The sequence below is a fragment of the Danio rerio genome, chromosome 4 (genome assembly GCF_052040795.2).
Source record: "Danio rerio strain M-AB ecotype USA chromosome 4, GRCz13ab, whole genome shotgun sequence".
Lineage (NCBI taxonomy): Eukaryota > Metazoa > Chordata > Actinopteri > Cypriniformes > Danionidae > Danio > Danio rerio.
The window spans coordinates 59,379,626-59,405,679 of NC_141024.2; the positions used below are offsets into that span (position 1 = coordinate 59,379,626).

The following is a 26,054-nucleotide window of genomic DNA, read 5'->3' on the forward strand; positions in this document are numbered from 1 at the left end:
CTTTTCTTAATCATAGCTAAAATGTAACTATTTTAATGTATATTATCTTGCTTTCTTCTAAGCAACATATCTTTAAAAAAAAAAAAGGGGCATGGTTATTGCAAGCACACCCAACATCATGTATTAACAAAAACATGTTGGTTAACTGTCAGACTAAACAGTCTTTCTTTCAGATGGATATGCCTATCATCCGTCAGTGGTGGTGCCTTCTACTCATGGAACGATTTCAAATTGATGGGTATGTCAGTATTTATTTATTTTTTCTTGAAAATCTGTAAAATTAAAAATTTATATTGTGTCAGTACAACAACTTGTAACATGAACAACAAAACATACTTAAAATCTCTCTTACCGGTGACCAGTTAATATGGATTTTGTCTTGTCTTGTTATTAAAAGCTATGGGCACAGATTTACTTTCTGGACTAAGGAGGCAAGAAGTGTCTTGGATGGAAAGATTCTGCCCCTTTTTAGGGTGAAAAGAAAAACCACATCCAATCTTCCGGCACATGTCCAAGCAGTTCAAGATCGGGAAAGGAATGACTAAAGATTAGTGGACTTGATTATCACATCAAAATCAGCAGAGCAGCATTTGGTGGTATAGATGGTTCCACTTTAAATTACTCCTCTAGACTCTAAGTATGGTTGACTTAAATATAATCAAGTGACAATTTAACTATTATTTGCCAAATATAATTAATTACTTGTGTATTTACATATGAAATATAATTTCCTTCTATGGCCCAAAGGATATACTCGGTGGGAAAAGGTCAAATTGGTTTCCACTAAAACCCCGTTCTCAAGTGCCTGTCTACATTGAGAATGAGCAGTCCCAGTCAATCATTTGTGACTACATCAGAGGAATTCTTAATAAAACCAAAACACAGCTGACCTTCAATGATGAGGTGGAGTTCATTTGTGGATGTCTCCTCCCAGAGGTAATCACAAAACATGTTTGTACATGAGCATGCTTATGTTCTGCAGTGTGTGTTTTATTTTATTAATTGGTTTATCTGTATGTTTGTACAGGCCATAACTCATGGCATTTCCGAGTTACAAGGCTTGTCTTGGCAGGAGGCTGAAGATGTCTTCCTCCAGGGCCCCATTTATCACGCAAGGTATGTTTACATTTTTTTTTTTGTACAAAAGCTGTTAAGTTTTTATGTTAAACACAATTTCTGACAACAGCATTTATTTTTTTTAGTGAAGTTGAGGAATTTAACAGAAGAATTGCTCGAGAAATGAAAAATCTCCCCAACAAGAATGTAAAGCATTTTATTTTATTTTATATGTAATAAATACATTATTAATCCAAGTATTGTTTTTCACAATTTTTCTCTGCATTTTTTACAGCTCGATGACTTGTAGGACCTCATGAAAATTTATAAAAAAAAAAAGTTTGGTGTGAGAAAATTACTCCGAGTACTATCATTTATTCTGTGAATAATAAGATAATGTTCATTCCCTCAACTCAATACTAAAGAGTTTGATAAATCCTTAATGATTTAAAAACAAAAAACAACAACAAAAACAATAAATGACTGAAAATATTTAAGTAACTGAACAATATCTATTTACAAATACAGTTAATTAAAATACAACAGACTTAATGCATTAAATCATAATCTAGTATGTTTAATATTTTATATAATAATGTATTCAATCATAGTGCAATATTTTATAGTAGAAACCAAAAGTATAGTATAGGAAGTCTCATGCTCTACCGACTGAGGTAGCCGGGCTGATGAGATTAACTTTTAAGAGCTAAACACTGTTTACAGTAATACCTTCCCTACCCGTGACAATGTTCTGCTAAATCCTGATTTCGTCTTGTAACGCTGTTAACAGCCTAACGCGCTAACCGATTGCGCCACAGAGACTTAGTGAAAGGTCACCTACAGTGGTAGAAACGCGGAACTTTGTCTCAAAAGGTCTGCTATATGAACCCTAATGATAGTTTGCTGAGAGAAAGAGAGGTAACAGAAACGCCCAATGTGGGGCTCTAACCCACGACGCTGAGATTAGGAGTCTCATGCTCTATCGACTGAGCTAGCGGGGATGATGAGAAGCTCTTTTAGGAACCAGAAACTGTTTACAGTAATACCTTCCCTACCCGTGACAATCTTCTGCTAAATCCTGATTTCATCTTGTAACGCTGGACAGAATGTGGCCCAGGATCTATGTCCAGTGCACGTGTTAGCAGTTGCAAGGCAGCAAAATGCCTAATTCGTCCCTGGGTGGGCTTTAACCACCAACCTTTCAGTTAACAGCCAAACGCGCTAACTGATTGCGCCACAGAGACTTAGTGACAGGTCACCTACAGTGGTAGAAACGCGGAACTTTGTCTCAAAGTCTGCTACATGAACCCTAATGTAAGTTTGCTGGGAGAGAGAGAGAAAAATATAACAGGAACGCCCAATGTGGGGCTCGAACCCACGACCCTGACATTAAGAGTCTCATGCTCTACCGACTGAGGTAGCCGGGCTGATGAGATCAACTTTTAAGAGCTAAACACTGTTTACAGTAATACCTTCCCTACCCGTGACAATGTTCTGCTAAATCCTGATTTCGTCTTGTAACGCTGGACAGAATGTGGCCCAGGATCTATGTCCAGTGCACGTGTTAGCAGTTACAAGGCAGCAAAATGCTTGATCCGTCCCTGAGTAGGCTTGAACCACCAACCTTTCAGTTAACATCCTAACGCGCTAACCGAATGCGCCACAAAGACTTAGTGAAAGGTCACCTACAGTGGTAGAAACGCGTAACTTTGTCTCAAAGTCTGCTACACGAACCCTAATGTAAATTTGCCGGGAGAGAGAGAGAAAAGTAACAGGAACGCCCAACGTGGGGCTCGAATCCACGACCCTGAGATTAAGAGTCTCATGCTTTATCGACTGAGCTAGCGGGGCTGATGAAAAGCTCTTTTAGGAGCTAGAAACCGTTTACAGTAATACCTTCCCTACCCGTGACAATCTTCTGCTAAATCGTGATTTCATCTTGTAACGCTGGACAGAATGTGGCCCAGGATATATGCCCAGTGCACGGTTTAGCAGTTGCAAGGCAGCAAAATGCTTAATTCGTCCCTGGGTGGGCTTTAACCACCAACCTTTCAGTTAACAGCCAAACGCGCTAACCGATTGCACCACAGAGACTTAGTGAAAGGTCACCTACAGTGGTAGAAAGTCAGAACTTTGTCTCAAAAGGTCTGCTATATGAACCCTAATGTAAGTTTGCTGAGGGAGAGAGAGAAAAGTAACAGGAACGCCCAACGTGGGGCTCGAACCCACGACCCTGAGATTAAGAGTCTCATGCTCTACCGACTGAGCTAGCCAGGCTGATGAGAAGCTCTTTTAGGAACCAGAAACCGTTTACAGTAATACCTTCCTACCCGTGACAATCTTCTGCTAAATCCTGATTTCATCTTGTAACGCTGGACAGAATGTGGCCCAGGATCTATGTCCAGTGCACGTGTTAGCAGTTGCAAGGCAGCAAAAGGCCTAATTCGTCCCTGGGTGGGCTTGAACCACCAACCTTTCAGTTAACAGCCGAATGCGCTAACCGTTTACGCCACAGAGACTTAGTGAAAGGTCACCTACAGTGGTAGAAAGTCAGAACTTTGTCTCAAAAGGTCTGCTATATGAACCCTAATGTAAGTTTGCTGAGAGAGAGAGAGAAAAGTAACTGAAACGCCCAACGTGGGGTTTGAACCCACGACCCTGACATTAAGAGTCTCATGCTCTACCGACTGAGCTAGCCGGGCTGATGAGGAGTCACCACTAGAACTAGACACTGTTAACGGTAATACCTTCCCTACCCGTGACAATATACTGCTAAATCCTGATTTCATCTTGTAACGCTGGACAGAATGTGGCCCAGGATCTATGTCCAGTGCACGTGTTAGCAGTTGCAAGGCAGCAAAATGCCTAACTCGTCCCTGGGTGGGCTTTAACCACCAACCTTTCAGTTAACAGCCGAACGCGTTAACCGATTGCGCCACAGAGATTTAGTGAAAGGTCACCTACAGTGGTAGAAACGCGGTACTTTGTCTCAAAGTCTGCTACATGAACCCTAATGTAAGTTTGCCGGGAGAGAGAGAGAAAAGTAAGAGGAACGCCCAACGTGGGGCTCGAACCCACGACCCTGAGATTAAGAGTCTCATGCTCTACCGACTGAGCTAGCCGGGCTGATGAGAACATCTTTTAGGAACTAGAAATTGTTTACAGTAATACCTTCCCTACCCGTGACAATCTTCTGCTAAATCCTGATTTCATCTTGTAACGCTGGACAGAATGTGGCCCAGGATATATGCCCAGTGCACGGTTTAGCAGTTGCAAGGCAGCAAAATGCCTAATTCGCCCCTGGGTGGGCTTTAACCACCAACCTTTCAGTTAACAGCCAAACGCGCTAACTGATTGCGCCACAGAGACTTAGTGACAGGTCACCTACAGTGGTAGAAACGCGGAACTTTGTCTCAAAGTCTGCTACATGAACCCTAATGTAAGTTTGCTGGGAGAGAGAGAGAAAAATATAACAGGAACGCCCAATGTGGGGCTCGAACCCACGACCCTGACATTAAGAGTCTCATGCTCTACCGACTGAGGTAGCCGGGCTGATGAGATCAACTTTTAAGAGCTAAACACTGTTTACAGTAATACCTTCCCTACCCGTGACAATGTTCTGCTAAATCCTGATTTCGTCTTGTAACGCTGGACAGAATGTGGCCCAGGATCTATGTCCAGTGCACGTGTTAGCAGTTACAAGGCAGCAAAATGCTTGATCCGTCCCTGAGTAGGCTTGAACCACCAACCTTTCAGTTAACATCCTAACGCGCTAACCGAATGCGCCACAAAGACTTAGTGAAAGGTCACCTACAGTGGTAGAAACGCGTAACTTTGTCTCAAAGTCTGCTACACGAACCCTAATGTAAGTTTGCCGGGAGAGAGAGAGAAAAGTAACAAGAACGCCCAACGTGGGGCTCGAATCCACGACCCTGAGATTAAGAGTCTCATGCTTTATCGACTGAGCTAGCGGGGCTGATGAAAAGCTCTTTTAGGAGCTAGAAACCGTTTACAGTAATACCTTCCCTACCCGTGACAATCTTCTGCTAAATCGTGATTTCATCTTGTAACGCTGGACAGAATGTGGCCCAGGATATATGCCCAGTGCACGGTTTAGCAGTTGCAAGGCAGCAAAATGCTTAATTCGTCCCTGGGTGGGCTTTAACCACCAACCTTTCAGTTAACAGCCAAACGCGCTAACCGATTGCACCACAGAGACTTAGTGAAAGGTCACCTACAGTGGTAGAAAGTCAGAACTTTGTCTCAAAAGGTCTGCTATATGAACCCTAATGTAAGTTTGCTGAGGGATTGAGAGAAAAGTAACAGGAACGCCCAACGTGGGGCTCGAACCCACGACCCTGAGATTAAGAGTCTCATGCTCTACCGACTGAGCTAGCCAGGCTGATGAGAAGCTCTTTTAGGAACCAGAAACCGTTTACAGTAATACCTTCCTACCCGTGACAATCTTCTGCTAAATCCTGATTTCATCTTGTAACGCTGGACAGAATGTGGCCCAGGATCTATGTCCAGTGCACGTGTTAGCAGTTGCAAGGCAGCAAAAGGCCTAATTCGTCCCTGGGTGGGCTTGAACCACCAACCTTTCAGTTAACAGCCGAATGCGCTAACCGTTTACGCCACAGAGACTTAGTGAAAGGTCACCTACAGTGGTAGAAAGTCAGAACTTTGTCTCAAAAGGTCTGCTATATGAACCCTAATGTAAGTTTGCTGAGAGAGAGAGAGAAAAGTAACAGAAACGCCCAACGTGGGGTTTGAACCCACGACCCTGACATTAAGAGTCTCATGCTCTACCGACTGAGCTAGCCGGGCTGATGAGGAGTCACCACTAGAACTAGACACTGTTAACGGTAATACCTTCCCTACCCGTGACAATATACTGCTAAATCCTGATTTCATCTTGTAACGCTGGACAGAATGTGGCCCAGGATCTATGTCCAGTGCACATGTTAGCAGTTGCAAGGCAGCAAAATGCCTAACTCGTCCCTGGGTGGGCTTGAACCACCAACCTTTCAGTTAACAGCCGAACGCGTTAACCGATTGCGCCACAGAGATTTAGTGAAAGGTCACCTACAGTGGTAGAAACGCGGTACTTTGTCTCAAAGTCTGCTACATGAACCCTAATGTAAGTTTGCCGGGAGAGAGAGAGAAAAGTAAGAGGAACGCCCAACGTGGGGCTCGAACCCACGACCCTGAGATTAAGAGTCTCATGCTCTACCGACTGAGCTAGCCGGGCTGATGAGAACATCTTTTAGGAACTAGAAATTGTTTACAGTAATACCTTCCCTACCCGTGACAATCTTCTGCTAAATCCTGATTTCATCTTGTAACGCTGGACAGAATGTGGCCCAGGATATATGCCCAGTGCACGGTTTAGCAGTTGCAAGGCAGCAAAATGCCTAATTCGCCCCTGGGTGGGCTTTAACCACCAACCTTTCAGTTAACAGCCAAAAGCGCTAACCGATTGCACCACAGAGACTTAGTGAAAGGTCACCTACAGTGGTAGAAAGTCAGAACTTTGTCTCAAAAGGTCTGCTACATGAACCCTAATGTAAGTTTGCTGGGAGAGAGAGAGAAAAATAACAGGAACGCCCAACGTGGGGCTCGAACCCACGACCCTGACATTAAGAGTCTCATGCTTTACCGACTGAGGTAGCCGGGCTGATGAGATGAACTTTTAAGAGCTAAACACTGTTTACAGTAATACCTTCCCTACCCGTGACAATGTTCTGCTAAATCCTGATTTCGTCTTGTAACGCTGGACAGAATGTGGCCCAGGATCTATGTCCAGTGCACATGTTAGCAGTTGCAAGGCAGCAAAATGCCTAATTCGTCCCTGGGTGGGCTTGAACCACCAACCTTTCAGTTAACAGCCGAACGCGCTAACCGATTGCGCCACAGAGACTTAGTGAAAAGTCACCTACAGTGGTAGAAACGCGGAACTTTGTCTCAAAGTCTGCTACATGAACCCTAATGTAAGTTTGCTGGGAGAGAGTGAGAAAAATAACAGGAACGCCCAACGTGGGGCTCGAACCCACGACCCTGACATTAAGAGTCTCATGCTTTACCGACTGAGGTAGCCGGGCTGATGAGATGAACTTTTAAGAGCTAAACACTGTTTACAGTAATACCTTCCCTACCCGTGACAATGTTCTGCTAAATCCTGATTTCGTCTTGTAACGCTGGACAGAATGTGGCCCAGGATCTATGTCCAGTGCACGTGTTAGCAGTTACAAGGCAGCAAAATGCTTGATCCGTCCCTGGGTAGGCTTGAACCACCAACCTTTCAGTTAACATCCTAACGCGCTAACCGAATGCGCCACAGAGACTTAGTGAAAGGTCACCTACAGTGGTAGAAACGCGTAACTTTGTCTCAAAGTCTGCTACACGAACCCTAATGTAAGTTTGCCGGGAGAGAGAGAGAAAAGTAACAGGAACGCCCAACGTGGGGCTCGAATCCACGACCCTGAGATTAAGAGTCTCATGCTTTATCGACTGAGCTAGCGGGGCTGATGAAAAGCTCTTTTAGGAGCTAGAAACCGTTTACAGTAATACCTTCCCTACCCGTGACAATGTTCTGCTAAATCGTGATTTCATCTTGTAACGCTGGACAGAATGTGGCCCAGGATATATGCCCAGTGCACGGTTTAGCAGTTGCAAGGCAGCAAAATGCTTAATTCGTCCCTGGGTGGGCTTTAACCACCAACCTTTCAGTTAACAGCCAAACGCGCTAACCGATTGCACCACAGAGACTTAGTGAAAGGTCACCTACAGTGGTAGAAAGTCAGAACTTTGTCTCAAAAGGTCTGCTATATGAACCCTAATGTAAGTTTGCTGAGGGAGAGAGAGAAAAGTAACAGGAACGCCCAACGTGGGGCTCGAACCCACGACCCTGAGATTAAGAGTCTCATGCTCTACCGACTGAGCTAGCCAGGCTGATGAGAAGCTCTTTTAGGAACCAGAAACCGTTTACAGTAATACCTTCCTACCCGTGACAATCTTCTGCTAAATCCTGATTTCATCTTATAACGCTGGACAGAATGTGGCCCAGGATCTATGTCCAGTGCACGTGTTAGCAGTTGCAAGGCAGCAAAAGGCCTAATTCGTCCCTGGGTGGGCTTGAACCACCAACCTTTCAGTTAACAGCCGATTACGCCACAGAGACTTAGTGAAAGGTCACCTACAGTGGTAGAAAGTCAGAACTTTGTCTCAAAAGGTCTGCTATATGAACCCTAATGTAAGTTTGCTGAGAGAGAGAGAGAAAAGTAACAGAAACGCCCAACGTGGGGTTTGAACCCACGACCCTGACATTAAGAGTCTCATGCACTACCGACTGAGCTAGTAGGGCTGATGAGGAGTCACCACTAGAACTAGACACTGTTAACGGTAATACCTTCCCTACCCGTGACAATGTTCTGCTAAATCCTGATTTCATCTTGTAACGCTGGACAGAATGTGGCCCAGGATCTATGTCCAGTGCACGTGTTAGCAGTTACAAGGCAGCAAAATGCTTGATCCGTCCCTTGGTGGGCTTGAACCACCAACCCTTCAGTTAACATCCTAACGCGCTAACCGATTGCGCCACAGAGACTTAGTGAAAGGTCACCTACAGTGGTAGAAACGCGGAACTTTGTCTCAAAGTCTGCTACATGAACCCTAATGTAAGTTTGCTGGGAGAGAGAGAGAAAAATAACAGGAACGCCCAACGTGGGGCTCGAACCCACGACCCTGACATTAAGAGTCTCATGCTCTACCGACTGAGGTAGCCGGGCTGATGAGAAGCTCTTTTAGGAACTAGAAACCGTTTACAGTAATACCTTCCTACCTGTGACAATCTTCTGCTAAATCCTGATTTCATCTTGTAACGCTGGACAGAATGTGGCCCAGGATATATGCCCAGTGCACGGTTTAGCAGTTGCAAGGCAGCAAAATGCCTAATTCGCCCCTGGGTAGGCTTTAACCACCAACCTTTCAGTTAACAGCCAAAAGCGCTAACCGATTGCACCACAGAGAGTTAGTGAAAGGTCACCTACAGTGGTAGAAAGTCAGAACTTTGTCTCAAAAGGTCTGCTATATGAACCCTAATGTAAGTTTGCTGAGAGAGAGAGAGAAAAATAACAGGAACGCCCAACGTGGGGCTCGAACCCACGACCCTGACATTAAGAGTCTCATGCTTTACCGACTGAGGTAGCCGGGCTGATGAGATGAACTTTTAAGAGCTAAACACTGTTTACAGTAATACCTTCCCTACCCGTGACAATGTTCTGCTAAATCCTGATTTCGTCTTGTAACGCTGGACAGAATGTGGCCCAGGATCTATGTCCAGTGCACGTGTTAGCAGTTACAAGGCAGCAAAATGCTTGATCCGTCCCTTGGTGGGCTTGAACCACCAACCTTTCAGTAAACATCCTAACGCGCTAACCGATTGCGCCACAGAGACTTAGTGAAAGGTCACCTACAGTGGTAGAAACGCGGAACTTTGTCTCAAAGTCTGCTACATAAACCCTAATGTAAGTTTGCTGGGAGAGAGAGAGAAAAATAACAGGAACGCCCAACGTGGGGCTCGAACCCACGACCCTGACATTAAGAGTCTCATTCTCTACCGACTGAGGTAGCCGGGCTGATGAGATCAACTTTTAGGAACCAGAAACCGTTTACAGTAATACCTTCCTACCCGTGACAATCTTCTGCTAAATCCTGATTTCATCTTGTAACGCTGGACAGAATGTGGCCCAGGATCTATGTCCAGTGCACGTGTTAGCAGTTGCAAGGCAGCAAAAGGCCTAATTCGTCCCTGGGTGGGCTTGAACCACCAACCTTTCAGTTAACAGCCGAATGCGCTAACCGATTACGCCACAGAGACTTAGTGAAATGCCACCTACAGTGGTAGAAAGTCAGAACTTTGTCTCAAAAGGTCTGCTATATGAACCCTAATGTAAGTTTGCTGAGAGAGAGAGAAAAGTAAGAGGAACGCCCAACGTGGGGCTCGAACCCACGACCCTGAGGTTAAGAGTCTCATGCTCTACCGACTGAGCTAGCCGGGCTGATGAGAAGCCCTTTTAGGAACCAGAAACCCTTTACAATAATACCTTCCTACCCGTGACAATCTTCTGCTAAATCCTGATTTCATCTTGTAACGCTGGACAGAATGTGGCCCAGGATCTATGTCCAGTGCACGTGTTAGCAGTTACAAGGCAGCAAAATGCTTGATCCGTCCCTGGGTAGGCTTGAACCACCAACCTTTCAGTTAACATCCTAACGCGCTAACCGAATGCGCCACAGAGACTTAGTGAAAGGTCACCTACAGTGGTAGAAACGCGTAACTTTGTCTCAAAGTCTGCTACACGAACCCTAATGTAAGTTTGCCGGGAGAGAGAGAGAAAAATAACAGGAACGCCCAACGTGGGGCTCGAACCCACGACCCTGACATTAAGAGTCTCATGCTCTACCGACTGAGGTAGCCGGGCTGATGAGAAGCTCTTTTAGGAACTAGAAACCGTTTACAGTAATACCTTCCTACCTGTGACAATCTTCTGCTAAATCCTGATTTCATCTTGTAACGCTGGACAGAATGTGGCCCAGGATATATGCCCAGTGCACGGTTTAGCAGTTGCAAGGCAGCAAAATGCCTAATTCGCCCCTGGGTAGGCTTTAACCACCAACCTTTTAGTTAACAGCCAAAAGCGCTAACCGATTGCACCACAGAGAGTTAGTGAAAGGTCACCTACAGTGGTAGAAAGTCAGAACTTTGTCTCAAAAGGTCTGCTATATGAACCCTAATGTAAGTTTGCTGAGAGAGAGAGAGAAAAGTAACAGGAACGCCCAACGTGGGGCTCGAACCCAAGACCCTGAGATTAAGAGTCTCATGCTCTACCGACTGAGCTAGCCGGGCTGATGAGAACATCTTTTAGGAACTAGAAATTGTTTACAGTAATACCTTCCCTACCCGTGACAATCTTCTGCTAAATCCTGATTTCATCTTGTAACGCTGGACAGAATGTGGCCCAGGATCTATGTCCAGTGCACATGTTAGCAGTTGCAAGGCAGCAAAATGCCTAATTCGTCCCTGGGTGGGCTTGAACCACCAACCTTTCAGTTAACAGCCGAACGTGCTAACCGATTGCGCCACAGAGAGTTAGTGAAAGGTCACCTACAGTGGTAGAAAGTCAGAACTTTGTCTCAAAAGGTCTGCTATATGAACCCTATTGTAAGTTTGCTGAGAGAGAGAGAGAAAAATAACAGGAACGCCCAACGTGGGGCTCGAACCCACGACCCTGACATTAAGAGTCTCATGCTTTACCGACTGAGGTAGCCGGGCTGATGAGATGAACTTTTAAGAGCTAAACACTGTTTACAGTAATACCTTCCCTACCCGTGACAATGTTCTGCTAAATCCTGATTTCGTCTTGTAACGCTGGACAGAATGTGGCCCAGGATCTATGTCCAGTGCACGTGTTAGCAGTTACAAGGCAGCAAAATGCTTGATCCGTCCCTTGGTGGGCTTGAACCACCAACCTTTCAGTAAACATCCTAACGCGCTAACCGATTGCGCCACAGAGACTTAGTGAAAGGTCACCTACAGTGGTAGAAACGCGGAACTTTGTCTCAAAGTCTGCTACATGAACCCTAATGTAAGTTTGCTGGGAGAGAGAGAGAAAAATAACAGGAACGCTCAACGTGGGGCTCGAACCCACGACCCTGACATTAAGAGTCTCATGCTCTACCGACTGAGGTAGCCGGGCTGATGAGATCAACTTTTAAGAGCTAAACACTGTTTACAGTAATACCTTCCCTACCCGTGACAATGTTCTGCTAAATCCTGATTTCGTCTTGTAACGCTGGACAGAATGTGGCCCAGGATCTATGTCCAGTGCACGTGTTAGCAGTTACAAGGCAGCAAAATGCTTGATCCGTCCCTGGGTAGGCTTGAACCACCAACCTTTCAGTTAACATCCTAACGCGCTAACCGAATGCGCCACAGAGACTTAGTGAAAGGTCACCTACAGTGGTAGAAACGCGTAACTTTGTCTCAAAGTCTGCTACACGAACCCTAATGTAAGTTTGCTGAGAGAGAGAGAGAAAAGTAACAGGAACGCCCAACGTGGGGCTCGAACCCACGACCCTGAGATCAAGAGTCTCATGCTCTACCGACTGAGCTAGCCAGGCTGATGAGAAGCTCTTTTAGGAACCAGAAACCGTTTACAGTAATACCTTCCTACCCGTGACAATCTTCTGCTAAATCCTGATTTCATCTTGTAACGCTGGACAGAATGTGGCCCAGGATCTATGTCCAGTGCACGTGTTAGCAGTTGCAAGGCAGCAAAAGGCCTAATTCGTCCCTGGGTGGGCTTGAACCACCAACCTTTCAGTTAACAGCCGAATGCGCTAACCGATTACGCCACAGAGACTTAGTGAAAGGTCACCTACAGTGGTAGAAAGTCAGAACTTTGTCTCAAAAGGTCTGCTATATGAACCCTAATGTAAGTTTGCTGAGAGAGAGAGAGAAAAGTAACAGAAACGCCCAACGTGGGGTTTGAACCCACGACCCTGACATTAAGAGTCTCATGCTCTACCGACTGAGCTAGCCGGGCTGATGAGGAGTCACCACTAGAACTAGACACTGTTAACGGTAATACCTTCCCTACCCGTGACAATATTCTGCTAAATCCTGATTTCATCTTGTAACGCTGGACAGAATGTGGCCCAGGATCTATGTCCAGTGCACGTGTTAGCAGTTGCAAGGCAGCAAAATGCCTAACTCGTCCCTGGGTGGGCTAGAACCACCAACCTTTCAGTTAACAGCCGAACGCGCTAACCGATTGCGCCACAGAGACTTAGTGAAAGGTCACCTACAGTGGTAGAAACGCGGAACTTTGTCTCAAAGTCTGCTACATGAACCCTAATGTAAGTTTGCCGGGAGAGAGAGAGAAAAGTAAGAGGAACGCCCAACGTGGGGCTCGAACCCACGACCCTGAGATTAAGAGTCTCATGCTCTACCGACTGAGCTAGCCGGGCTGATGAAAAGCCCTTTCAGGAACCAGAAACCCTTTACAATAATACCTTCCTACCCGTGACAATCTTCTGCTAAATCCTGATTTCATCTTGTAACGCTGGACAGAATGTGGCCCAGGATATATGCCCAGTGCACGGTTTAGCAGTTGCAAGGCAGCAAAATACCTAATTCGCCCCTGGGTGGGCTTTAACCACCAACCTTTCAGTTAACAGCCAAAAGCGCTAACCGATTGCACCACAGAGACTTAGTGAATGGTCACCTACAGTGGTAGAAAGTCAAAACTTTGTCTCAAAAGGTCTGCTATATGAACCCTAATGTAAGTTTGCTGAGAGAGAGAGAGAAAAGTAACAGGAATGCCCAACGTGGGGCTCAAACCCACGACCCTGAGATTAAGAGTCTCATGCTCTACCGACTGAGCTAGCCGGGCTGATGAGAAGCTCTTTTAGGAACTAGAAACCGTTTACAGTAATACCTTCCCTACCCGTCACAATCTTCTGCTAAATCCTGATTTCATCTTGTAACGCTGGACAGAATGTGGCCCAGGATCTATGTCCAGTGCACATGTTAGCAGTTGCAAGGCAGCAAAATGCCTAATTCGTCCCTGGGTGGGCTTGAACCACCAACCTTTCAGTTAACAGCCGAACGCGCTAACCGATTGCGCCACAGAGACTTAGTGAAAGGTCACCTACAGTGGTAGAAACGCGGAACTTTGTCTCAAAGTCTGCTACATGAACCCTAATGTAAGTTTGCTGGGAGAGAGTGAGAAAAATAACAGGAACGCCCAACGTGGGGCTCGAACCCACGACCCTGACATTAAGAGTCTCATGCTTTACCGACTGAGGTAGCCGGGCTGATGAGATGAACTTTTAAGAGCTAAACACTGTTTACAGTAATACCTTCCCTACCCGTGACAATGTTCTGCTAAATCCTGATTTCGTCTTGTAACGCTGGACAGAATGTGGCCCAGGATCTATGTCCAGTGCACGTGTTAGCAGTTACAAGGCAGCAAAATGCTTGATCCGTCCCTTGGTGGGCTTGAACCACCAACCTTTCAGTTAACATCCTAACGCGCTAACCGATTGCACCACAGAGACTTAGTGAAAGGTCACCTACAGTGGTAGAAACGCGGAACTTTGTCTCAAAAGGTCTGCTATATGAACCCTAATGATAGTTTGCTGAGAGAAAGAGAGGTAACAGAAACGCTTAATGTGGGGCTCTAACCCACGACGCTGAGATTAAGAGTCTCATGCTTTATCGACTGAGCTAGCGGGGCTGATGAAAAGCTCTTTTAGGAGCTAGAAACCGTTTACAGTAATACCTTCCCTACCCGTGACAATGTTCTGCTAAATCCTGATTTCATCTTGTAACGCTGGACAGAATGTGGACCAGGATCTATGTCCAGTGCACGTGTTAGCAGTTGCAAGGCAGCAAAATGCCTAATTCGTCCCTGGGTGGGCTTGAACCACCAACCTTTCAGTTAACAGCCGAACGCGCTAAACGATTGCACCACAGAGACTTAGTGAAAGGTCAACTACAGTGGTAGAAACGCGGAACTTTGTCTCAAAGTCTGCTACATGAACCTAATGTAAGTTTGCTGGGAGAGAGAGAGAAAAGTAACAGGAACGCCCAACGTGGGGCTCTAACCCACAACCCTGACATTATGAGTCTCATGCTCTACCGACTGAGCTAGCCAGGCTGATGAGATGGACGTTTAAGAGCTAAACACTGTTTACAGTATCACCTTCCCTACCCGTGACAATGTTCTGCTAAATCCTGATTTCATCTTGTAAAGCTGGACAGAATGTGGCCCAGGATCTATGTCCAGTGCACGTGCTAGCAGTTACAAGGCAGCAAAATGCTTAATCCGTCCCTGGGTGGGCTTAAACCACCAACCTTTCAGTTAACAGCCAAAAGCGCTAACCGATTGCACCACAGAGACTTAGTGAAAGGTCACCTACAGTGGTAGAAAGTCAGAACTTTGTCTCAAAAGGTCTGCTATATGAACCCTAATGTAAGTTTGCTGAGAGAGAGAGAGAAAAGTAACAGGAACGCCCAACGTGGGGCTCGAACCCACGACCCTGAGATTAAGAGTCTCATGCTCTACCGACTGAGCTAGCCGGGCTGATGAGAAGCTCCTTTAGGAACCAGAAACCCTTTACAGTAATACCTTCCCTACCCGTGACAATCTTCTGCTAAATCCTGATTTCATCTTGTAACGCTGGACAGAATGTGGCCCAGGATCTATGTCCAGTGCACATGTTAGCAGTTACAAGGCAGCAAAATGCCTTATTCGTCCCTGGGTAGGCTTATACCACCAAACTTTCAGTTAACAGCCGAACGCGCTAACCGATTGCGCCACAGAGACTTAGTGAAAGGTCACCTACAGTGGTAGAAACGCGGAACTTTGTCTCAAAGTCTGCTACATGAACCCTAATGTAGGTTTGCTGGGAGAGAGAGAGAAATGTAACAGGAATGCCCAACGTGGGGCTCGAACCCACGACCCTGACATTAAGAGTCTCATGCTCTACCGACTGAGCTAGCCGGGCTGATGAGATGCAATTTTAAGAGCTAAACACTCTTTACAGTAATACCTTCCCTACCCGTGACAACGTTCTGCTAAATCCTGATTTCGTCTTGTAACGCTGGACAGAATGTGGCCCAGGATCTATGTCCAGTGCACGTGTTAGCAGTTACAAGGCAGCAAAATGCTTGATCTGTCCCTGGGTGGGCTTGAACCACCAACCTTTCAGTTAACAGCCTAACGCGCTAACCGATTGCGCCACAGAGACTTAGGAAAAGTCACCTACAGTGGTAGAAACGCGGAACTTTGTCTCAAAAGGTCTGCTATATGAACCCTAATGATAGTTTGCTAAGAGAATGAGAGGTAACAGAAACACCCAATGTGGGGCTCTAACCCACGACGCTGAGATTAAGAGTCTCATGCTCTATCGACTGAGCTAGCCGGGCTGATGAGAAGCCCTTTTAGGAACCAGAAACCCTTTACAATAATACCTTCCTACCCGTGACAATCTTCTGCTAAATCCTGATTTCATCTTGTAACGCTGGACAGAATGTGGCCCAGGATATATGCCCAGTGCACGGTTTAGCAGTTGCAAGGCAGCAAAATGCCTAATTCGCCCCTGGGTGGGCTTTAACCACCAACCTTTCAGTTAACAGCCAAAAGCGCTAACCGATTGCACCACAGAGACTTAGTGAAAGGTCACCTACAGTGGTAGAAAGTCAGAACTTTGTCTCAAAAGGTCTGCTATATGAACCCTAATGTAAGTTTGCTGAGAGAGAAAGAGAAAAGTAACAGGAACGCCCAACGTGGGGCTCGAACCCACGACCCTGAGATTAAGAGTCTCATGCTCTACCGACTGAGCTAGCCGGGCTGATGAGAAGCTCTTTTAGGAACCAGAAACCCTTTACAGTAATACCTTCCCTACCCGTGACAATCTTCTGCTAAATCCTGATTTCATCTTGTAACGCTGGACAGAATGTGGCCCAGGATCTATGTCCAGTGCACATGTTAGCAGTTACAAGGCAGCAAAATGCCTAATTCGTCCCTGGGTAGGCTTATACCACCAAACTTTCAGTTAACAGCCGAACGCGCTAACCGATTGCACCACAGAGACTTAGTGAAAGGTCACCTACAGTGGTAGAAACGCGGAACTTTGTCTCAAAGTCTGCTACATGAACCCTAATGTAGGTTTGCTGGGAGAGAGAGAGAAATGTAACAGGAATGCCCAACGTGGGGCTCGAACCCACGACCCTGACATTAAGAGTCTCATGCTCTACCGACTGAGCTAGCCGGGCTGATGAGATGCAATTTTAAGAGCTAAACACTCTTTACAGTAATACCTTCCCTACCCGTGACAACGTTCTGCTAAATCCTGATTTCGTCTTGTAACGCTGGACAGAATGTGGCCCAGGATCTATGTCCAGTGCACGTGTTAGCAGTTACAAGGCAGCAAAATGCTTGATCTGTCCCTGGGTGGGCTTGAACCACCAACCTTTCAGTTAACAGCCTAACACGCTAACCGATTGCGCCACAGAGACTTAGGAAAAGTCACCTACAGTGGTAGAAACGCGGAACTTTGTCTCAAAAGGTCTGCTATATGAACCCTAATGATAGTTTGCTAAGAGAATGAGAGGTAACAGAAACACCCAATGTGGGGCTCTAACCCACGACGCTGAGATTAAGAGTCTCATGCTCTATCGACTGAGCTAGTGGGGATGATGAGAAGCTCTTTTAGGAACCAGAAACCGTTTACAGTAATACCTTCCTACCCGTGACAATCTTCTGCTAAATCCTGATTTCATCTTGTAACGCTGGACAAAATGTGGACCAGGATCTATGTCCAGTGCACGTGTTAGCAGTTGCAAGGCAGCAAAATGCCTAATTCGTCCCTGGGTGGGCTTGAACCACCAACCTTTCAGTTAACAGCCGAACGCGCTAAACGATTGCACCACAGAGACTTAGTGAAAGGTCAACTACAGTGGTAGAAACGCGGAACTTTGTCTCAAAGTCTGCTACATGAACCTAATGTAAGTTTGCTGGGAGAGAGAGAGAAAAGTAACAGGAACGCCCAACGTGGGGCTCTAACCCACGACCCTGACATTATGAGTCTCATGCTCTACCGACTGAGCTAGCCAGGCTGATGAGATGGACGTTTAAGAGCTAAACACTGTTTACAGTATCACCTTCCCTACCCGTGACAATCTTCTGCTAAATCCTGATTTCATCTTGTAAAGCTGGACAGAATGTGGCCCAGGATCTATGTCCAGTGCACGTGCTAGCAGTTACAAGGCAGCAAAATGCTTAATCCGTCCCTGGGTGGGCTTAAACCACCAACCTTTCAGTTAACAGCCGAGCGCGCTAACTGATTGCGCCACAGAGACTTAGTGAAAGGTCACCTACAGTGGTAGAAACCCGGAACGTTGTCTCAAAAGGTCTGCTATATGAACCCTAATGATAGTTTGCTGAGAGTAAGAGAGGTAACAGAAACGCCCAATGTGGGGCTCTAACCCACGACGTTGAGATTAGGAGTCTCATGCTCTATCGACTGAGCTAGCGGGGATGATGAGAAGCTCTTTTAGGAACCAGAAATCGTTTACAGTAATACCTTCCCTACCCGTGAAAATCTTCTGCTAAATCCTGATTTCATCTTGTAATGCTGGACAGAATGTGGCCCAGGATCTATGTCCAGTGCACGTGTTAGCAGTTACAAGGCAGCAAAATGCTTGATCCGTCCCTGGGTGGGCTTGAACCACCAACCTTTCAGTTAACAGCCGAATGCACTAACCGATTGCGCCACAGAGACTTAGTGAAAGGTCACCTACAGTGGTAGAAACGCGGAACTTTGTCTCAAAAGGTCTGCTATACGAACGCTAATGTAAGTTTGCTGAGATAGAGAGAGAAAATAACAGAAACGCCCAACGTGGGGCTCGAACCCACGACCCTGACATTAAGAGTCTCATGCTCTACCGACTGAACTAGCCAGGCGGATGAGGAGTCCCCACTGGAACTAGACACTGTTAACAGTAATACCTTCCTTACCCATGACAATGTTCTACTAAATCCTGATTTCATCTTGTAACGCTGGACAAAATGTGGCCCAGGATCTATGCCCAGTGCACATGTTAGCAGTTGCAAGGCAGCAAAGTGTGTAATTCGTCAGTGGGTGGGCTCGAATCACCAACCTTTGGGTCATTATATCTTGTTTAATACCCATTTTATTCATTTATACTATTCATTTTATTTCTTTACTCATTTATATTAATATGCGAATATGTCTCAATAAATAATTAAAATTTTGTTAATTAGTTGAGTGCTATAGGTCTTACAAAAGCCTTTTATCTAAAAATAGCGTAAAAACTCTTAACTGTACATAAGCTCATTGATCTCTCCATTTTTCTTCTTAAAATAGGTCTCTAGTAATTCATCTTCATCGCTCAACTATTTTTTTTTTTTTTTTCAATTATTTCAATGCAGTCTTTTGGTATTGCTTTTTTCAACTCATGACATTGTCTTTGTAATTTTGCTTTAACAACTCTTTTATAACCATCCTCCACAATTACTTTTAATGGTACAAATCCTTTTATTACTTCATATAATACATCTTTAACTTGTCTTAATCCTCCGTCCCACCATTCCTTAAAATATAAAACATTTCCTTCACTTAAAATTGTTGAATTCAGTAAAAGTGGTTGTTCTAGAATCTGCGCCCTTGCTTTTGGTATAATCAACACATTTTCTAAAAATCCCCCTCATGATTCTAAGACCTCAACATAAAATTTTGGCAGACCTGCTATCATCAGTTTCTTCATCTTCATCAATAAAACATTACATCCCATATTAAAATGTCCACATTTCTTCAAATAATAATCCAACACACTTTTCCAAATCACACCCATTTTCCCTTCCAAAAATCTTTGAATAATCTTAATTGTTAATGTTTTCATTTTTAAAAAACTATCCAAAAGTCCCAGACCTCCTTCTTTTACCTCCCCAATCAAAGTATAATAAGCTATCTTGGCTCTTCCATTTCCCCACAAAAACTTTAAAACTACATCATTTATTTTTTCATAGTATACTTCAGGCAACGCAGTTACACTTAACACATACCAGACCTTTGACAACATTAAAGCATTTAAGATGAATACTTTCCTTTTAACGTCAAATTTCTAGTTTTCCAAAATCTCAGTCTTTTCTCAATTCCATTTAAAACTCTCTTCCAATTTAAAATATCTGCTTCATTAGAATCCATCCCTACCCAAATTCCCAACATTTTTGTATGTTCCTTTTCTTCTTTAAAGGGTATATGTTGTGTTATTTCTTTTACTCTTCCCACCCTCATGCATAAACTTTTTCCAACATTAACCTTAGCTCCTGATGCTTTACAATATCGCTCTAAAATCCCCAACGATGTAGTATCATCAGCGTATTGATACACAGCTTCTCTGTTGTCATTGTTTTCTGTTTGTATCCCTTTAATGCTTCTATCTGATTTTATTGCCAGTCCCAGTGGCTCAGCTACCAGTGTGTATAATAAAGCAGACAATGGACATCCTTGCCTTATTGATCTAGTTGGTTGAAGACATTCTGTTAAAAAAAATACATTTAATACAAGTTAAAATATCTGTATAAAAAAATTTGAATCCATTTTCTAACATTTTCCCCAAAACCAAACTCCTTAAGAACTGCAAATAAAAAATCATGCTCTACCCTGTCAAAAGCCTTCTCCAGATCTAAACCTATTAAAACACCCCCTTTCTCTTTTTCTTGCATATAGTAGACAATTTAGCTTACCCAATTCACCTGTACCGCATGTTTTTTCGATTGTGGGGAAAACCAGAGCACCCAGAGGAAACCCACGCGAACACTGGGAGAACATGCAAACTCCAAACAGAAATGCCAACTGACCAGCGCACAGTACTGTGTGTGTGTGTGTATGTATACATATATTGCATAAACTTTTCTAATATATTTGTTTTTGTTTTATTATTAATTTAATTTGTATTTATTTACTTTTTTACAGAAAATACAAGAGTCATTACTATACGCAATTTTTTTCCTATATTTGTGTCTGCCTATTATTGTAATTGTATTACTTTTTCCTTGTTTATGCATGTAATGCCTACTTGGTTTGCATATTTTTTGAACATTTAAAAAAAAAAAAAATTAATAAAAACATAAAAATTAGATGTAGTATATAATCCCAAATCTTATTTTAAAAAAGTTGGTGGTATGGAGTTTCTTTTAAAGTGTGACTTTAAGATTTATAAACTCATATTAGGCTAAAAAAGTCTCCTCTTTCTCTTTTCTTCTGGAGAAAGTATTATTTGTTTTTTTTCAGCTCGAATAAAAGCTGTTTTTTATTCTAAACTTTATACTTAAACCATTTTAAAGACAAAACCATTAGCCCCTTTAAGCTATTTTTTCCCCAATAGTCTACAGAACAAACCATCCTTATACAATAAATTGTTTAATTTAATGTCATCATGGCAAACATAACATAAATCAGTTATTAGAGATTAGTTATTAAAACTATTATGTTTTAAAATGTGCTGAATAAATCTTATCTCCATTAAACAGAAAAATAAACTTTTTTTTTACTTGTTCAAACTACTTAACTAAAATGTGCTGAAATAACACAACTCTTGAGATTTCATTGGGACAACTTAATGTTCAGTCCAAATACATTTATTAAAAGTGTTAAGTTAACCTAATTTGTGTTGTGACAACATGAAAGAATTGTATGGAACTCTGCACAAATATGGTGATCGGTTCATAATAAGTTTAAGCACATTTCAGATTTTGCTGTATTTGGCTTAACCATTCTTGGGTGGCTCGCCAATGTATAGATGACTCTAATACATCAAATAAGTAAGCTGACCAAAGTTCTTAAAGGGAGAAGACTTTATTGAAGACAATTAATTGTGCAGTTCATCAGCAGTGATGTTAACTTGTCCGTCTTCAAGTAACTTAAACCAAAGTACAGTCTGTGAGACACTAATTTATAACAAAGAATGAAACCCCCCTGGAGATTACCCAACTGCTTTGGTTGGGTCACATCTCTTGAGTCATTTGGTCCACACCTTATCAGAAGCAGATACTTGTTGCATATGAAACAAGCCAATACAATCTATTAACATATAGAGTTATTTTGCCTTCTTGAAGCCCGATATTAACTCTCACAACCTGGTACTGGGCTGTGACCCCTGATCTACACGACAAAACAGCTGGCAAAATCTTCACCCCTTTTCAGTTGAGTTTCAATTTTCAGGTGTTCAAAGGGTTTCATTATCAGTAACTTGATATGCATTCAAGAGTTCACACTTGTTTGGCATGCTATACCGGGAGAGACCTCGAGCCCTGGGCTACCTCCCGTAAGCAGGACAAGAGGGGAGTGTGAGCTCAGGTAGATCTCGATGAACTCCCCAGACTTCTTTCTATTCTAATGACAGATATAGGGTCGGCTAAAGGGAGATATAAGGCTTACTAAGAGCTCGACTATGGTGCCAATTTAATGTTCAGTTTACTTAGGTTGTGTGTTTTTGGACTGTGGGAGAAAACCAGGGGACCCAGGGGAAACCCACACGAGCACAGGGAGAATGAACAAACTCTGCACAAAAATGTCAACTGGTTAGTAGTGACTTTAACCTGCGACATTCTTACTGTGAGGCAACAGTGCTAACCACTGGCTAATCATTGGCTGCCGTGTTGCCCAATCTAGAAAGGAGGGGGAGTAAGGGTGGGAGAGGGATTCTTCAAGACAAAGATAACTGAGTAAAGCTACGGTCACACTGGGCTTTTCCTCCCATAGACTTGCATTCATACGCACGTGAATCAGACCAAAAACACAGGGTCATGCGTCAAGTTTCGCAGGTTGCTGAAGTGCAAAGTTCATGCTTGGTGAACTCTGACCTGCGAAATCACATCACTTGACTGCGTGAGACCAATCGAGAATCAAAACATGACCTCTCTGGACAGAAGTTTAAACCATGGAGCAATTGCTCATTTTTTTATTTCTAAAAAATATTGTTTGATCCCGCCCCTTTTCACAGCGCCGTACAACCGAATTTCACAAGCTCAAACTCTAGTGTGACCGCAGCTTTAAGAAACTCTTGTTATTCATAGTGAGTTAGGAATTATCTCATTGGTGAATCATGTTTTAGCTAATGCTGGACCAGCCGTGGACCATCATAAGCATGTGATCCTCTCGAAAGTAGTTTATAAATAAACTTCACTTGAATGAACAGCCAAACTACATGAAAAAGCTGCCGTTTTGAATATACCCGTGTTTGTGTGGACAAGGGCTCATTGTTGAGGACTCTGCTCTCCATTGTGAAGCTTCATGTGAGTGTTGAGGCTTCTTTTACACTTAAAGCCCTTTCCGGGACTTCCGGTTTGGCTGCAGAGGGAAATGGCAGGTTGAGCGCTTAGCTCTCGCAAGTCGGCGTTATATTTACCCCCGTGTAATTATTTTAGATTTTTAAAAAGTGATTTTCCTTCATTGATATGACGGGGGGAAAGAAAGGCAGAGGTAAAGGGGCGCAAAGTACAACGAGTAACCACCCACACCGTGCAGGCCTAGACGAGGAGGACGACATGCGGGAAGAAGAGGACCGACAAAATGGAGGCGAATCAACATCTGAGAATGTGTCCACGGGGCTTGAAACCTTAAGCAAACAGATCAGCGATCTGAAGTCGGAACTTAAGGAAGACTTAAAAACATTCAAAGACGAAATTAAGCATGATATGAGAGAAGAGTTCATTGAGTTCAAACAAGAAGTTAACCAGCAACTTTCAACGAACATGCTAACCATGCAAGAACACGGTAGGAAAATTAACGAGATGGAGACGCGGATCGATGACACCGAAACATGGAGTGCGGAGGCCAACTCCGCCCTTCAACAGGCAATAAAGGATCAACAGAAACTAGAAGACAGGTTGAACGATATTGAATCGAGGGCTCGACGAAACAATATCAGGATCCATGGTGTACCAGAGAACGCTGAACAAGGCTCGGTGATAGAATTTGTTGAAAAAATGCTCCGCTCCGAATTTGAGCTCGGCGACGTGGACTTGCAAATACAACGCGCGCACAGAGCCCTGGCGCCTAGACCGGGCCCAAACTCGCGTCCGTGGTCCATTATAGTAAATTTCCAGCAGTACAGCATCAAGGAGATGGTTATTCAAAAAGCCTGGCGAAAGAAAATCATGATGGAAGATAAACCGCTGTTTTTCGACCATGACTATACAGCCACCGTTCTCCATCAGCGCAAAGCGTACGCCAATATTAAAAAGGCTCTTAAAGAAAAGGGCATCCGTTTTCAGACGCCCTTCAATCGGATACGCATTCACTGGGAAGAAGGAGTGCAGGTGTACGGCAGTGGCGGGGAGGCAGCGCAGGAGCTGCGTCGGCGGGGATACAGCGTGGAGATGCCCGTGAGACCGCCGGGTAAGAGCCACCTGTTGGATCGTCTCCAGCGGGCTACATCGTGGCAGCGAGTGGGATCAACCACGAGTGTGGACACTGCCAGAAGAGCTAAAGAACGCCTACGGGAATTTGAACATGGTCGCAGCAATGTTTAAAAACCCACGTTATAGCAACCCTTTACATAATGATGTTTAATGTATGTGCGCCGGCTGGCGGGATGACGAGGTCAGCTGTGCCATTGGACACACGTAAGTGATCTATGATACACTCTGTAGCGGACTCATTGGTGAGGGGGCCCTTTCCGGGAGAGAGGATTTCCCCCTCCTCAACTGAAAACGTGAGAACGCTCTTCAGACTTTGGAAGTCTTTATTCTTTTCTGTTATAATGCTTGTTCTAAGCAGTTCTTGGCTTGTTTCTGTGTTACAGTTTATTTTATTTAAGGTTTGCCTGTGGAAACATAGTGGTGTAAGAATGACTCTTTTTGATGATGGTACAGTCTACTGAGGTTAAGCTAATGTCTTTAAACGTGAACGGTTTGGGTAACCCAATTAAAAGGTCAAAGGTATTGACAAAATTTGAAAAAGAGAAAGCAGATATTATTTTTATGCAAGAAACTCATCTCTCTCAACAAGAGCATGAGAAATTAAAGAGATTTGGCTTTAAAAATACTTATTACAATTCATATGAGCATTCACATAGAAGGGGAATTGCTATTCTTGTTGCTAATAAATTTAAATTCGAATTATATAAGGAAATAAAAGAAAAGGATGGGAGATATCTTATTGTTAAGGGTAAAATTGAAGAGGAGTTAATAACTTTAGTAAATGTATATGCTCCACCCGATACTAGTAAACTGTTCTTCAAATCATTAATGGATGTAATTGTACTGGAAGCAGAGGGTATTTGTATATGTGGTGGAGATTTCAATGTGGTACTAAACCACCAGTTAGACACAACTAATAGCAAAAGAAATGGGAGCAAAATATCAAAATTAATTAACACAGCCTGGGATGACATAGGATACTGCGATGTCTGGCGACATATTAATCCATCTCTCAAAAACTACACTCATTACTCAGCTCCCCACCGTACATACTCTAGGATTGATTATTTTTTTATGCCAAAAAATGACTGTTATAGGGTGAAAGATTGTAGCATTGGAGTAGCTGAGGTCTCTGACCACAGCGCTTTGTACCTGACAGTTCAAATAGAAGGAAGGAAGAGAAAGACAGGTTGGAGGTTGAATGTGGGTTTGTTAAATAACAAAGCAAATACAGAACAGATAAAATTAAATATAAAAGAATATATTAGGATAAATGATAATGGAGAGGTAGACCCATCCATAGTATGGGACTCATTGAAGGCTGTGGTGCGTGGGAATTTGATTGCACTATCAGCGCAAAATAAAAAAAAGAGAATTATGGAGTACAATACCCTAACATCAGACTTATTAAATGTGGAGCAACAACACAAAATAAACAGGGATCCAAACCTACTATCACGTATGCAGCAAATAAGGAAACAGATTAACAGCCTGTTGGAACAAGATGTTGAGAAGAAAGCTCGATTCTATAAGCAGACATATTACGAATCCGGCCCTAAAGCAGCAAAATTGCTTGCCCGACGCTTACGTAAACAAGAAGTTGATAGCACTATTCATAGAATACGAGACCCACAAACAAATAATTTGGTTTATCATCCACAGAAAATAGAGGACATTTTTCTAAATTATTATAAACAACTGTATACGGATGCTTCTAACTCTAAAATGGAAGCGACAAGAAATTTTCTTAATGAACTAGATTTACCAAGTATAGGCAAAATACAAAATGATTTCATTACAGCAGATTTCACACTAGAAGAGATAAATAATGCGATTGGGAGACTAAAAACATCTAAAACACCAGGTAGCGACGGCTTTCCAGCCGAGTGGTATAAAACTTCTAAAGAAATACTAGCCCCACTTCTATTAAAAACATTTAACTGGATTAAAACAGAATGTAAACTTCCACCTTCATGGAAC

At 43.7% G+C, this 26,054-nt stretch overlaps 1 protein-coding gene and 13 non-coding genes across 14 annotated transcripts in view; all 14 read right to left on the reverse strand.

The window, feature by feature from the left end:
- Nucleotides 1–26,054, reverse strand: part of LOC110439541 (NACHT, LRR and PYD domains-containing protein 3-like) — a 601,035-nt gene that overhangs the window by 368,757 nt on the left and 206,224 nt on the right. The gene's annotated exons all lie outside the window — the stretch shown is intronic.
- trnak-cuu (transfer RNA lysine (anticodon CUU)) lies at nucleotides 3,261–3,333 on the reverse strand. Its single transcript has one exon. It is a non-coding gene; the product is annotated as a tRNA-Lys (tRNA).
- trnak-cuu (transfer RNA lysine (anticodon CUU)) lies at nucleotides 4,110–4,182 on the reverse strand. The gene has a single exon. It is a non-coding gene; the product is annotated as a tRNA-Lys (tRNA).
- trnak-cuu (transfer RNA lysine (anticodon CUU)) lies at nucleotides 5,386–5,458 on the reverse strand. Its single transcript has one exon. It is a non-coding gene; the product is annotated as a tRNA-Lys (tRNA).
- Nucleotides 6,235–6,307, reverse strand: trnak-cuu (transfer RNA lysine (anticodon CUU)). The gene has a single exon. It is a non-coding gene; the product is annotated as a tRNA-Lys (tRNA).
- Nucleotides 6,903–6,976, reverse strand: trnan-guu (transfer RNA asparagine (anticodon GUU)). The gene has a single exon. It is a non-coding gene; the product is annotated as a tRNA-Asn (tRNA).
- trnak-cuu (transfer RNA lysine (anticodon CUU)) lies at nucleotides 7,935–8,007 on the reverse strand. Its single transcript has one exon. It is a non-coding gene; the product is annotated as a tRNA-Lys (tRNA).
- On the reverse strand, nucleotides 12,165–12,237 carry trnak-cuu (transfer RNA lysine (anticodon CUU)). The gene has a single exon. It is a non-coding gene; the product is annotated as a tRNA-Lys (tRNA).
- Nucleotides 13,014–13,086, reverse strand: trnak-cuu (transfer RNA lysine (anticodon CUU)). Its single transcript has one exon. It is a non-coding gene; the product is annotated as a tRNA-Lys (tRNA).
- Nucleotides 13,439–13,511, reverse strand: trnak-cuu (transfer RNA lysine (anticodon CUU)). Its single transcript has one exon. It is a non-coding gene; the product is annotated as a tRNA-Lys (tRNA).
- Nucleotides 13,681–13,754, reverse strand: trnan-guu (transfer RNA asparagine (anticodon GUU)). Its single transcript has one exon. It is a non-coding gene; the product is annotated as a tRNA-Asn (tRNA).
- Nucleotides 15,134–15,206, reverse strand: trnak-cuu (transfer RNA lysine (anticodon CUU)). Its single transcript has one exon. It is a non-coding gene; the product is annotated as a tRNA-Lys (tRNA).
- trnak-cuu (transfer RNA lysine (anticodon CUU)) lies at nucleotides 16,404–16,476 on the reverse strand. Its single transcript has one exon. It is a non-coding gene; the product is annotated as a tRNA-Lys (tRNA).
- On the reverse strand, nucleotides 17,671–17,743 carry trnam-cau (transfer RNA methionine (anticodon CAU)). The gene has a single exon. It is a non-coding gene; the product is annotated as a tRNA-Met (tRNA).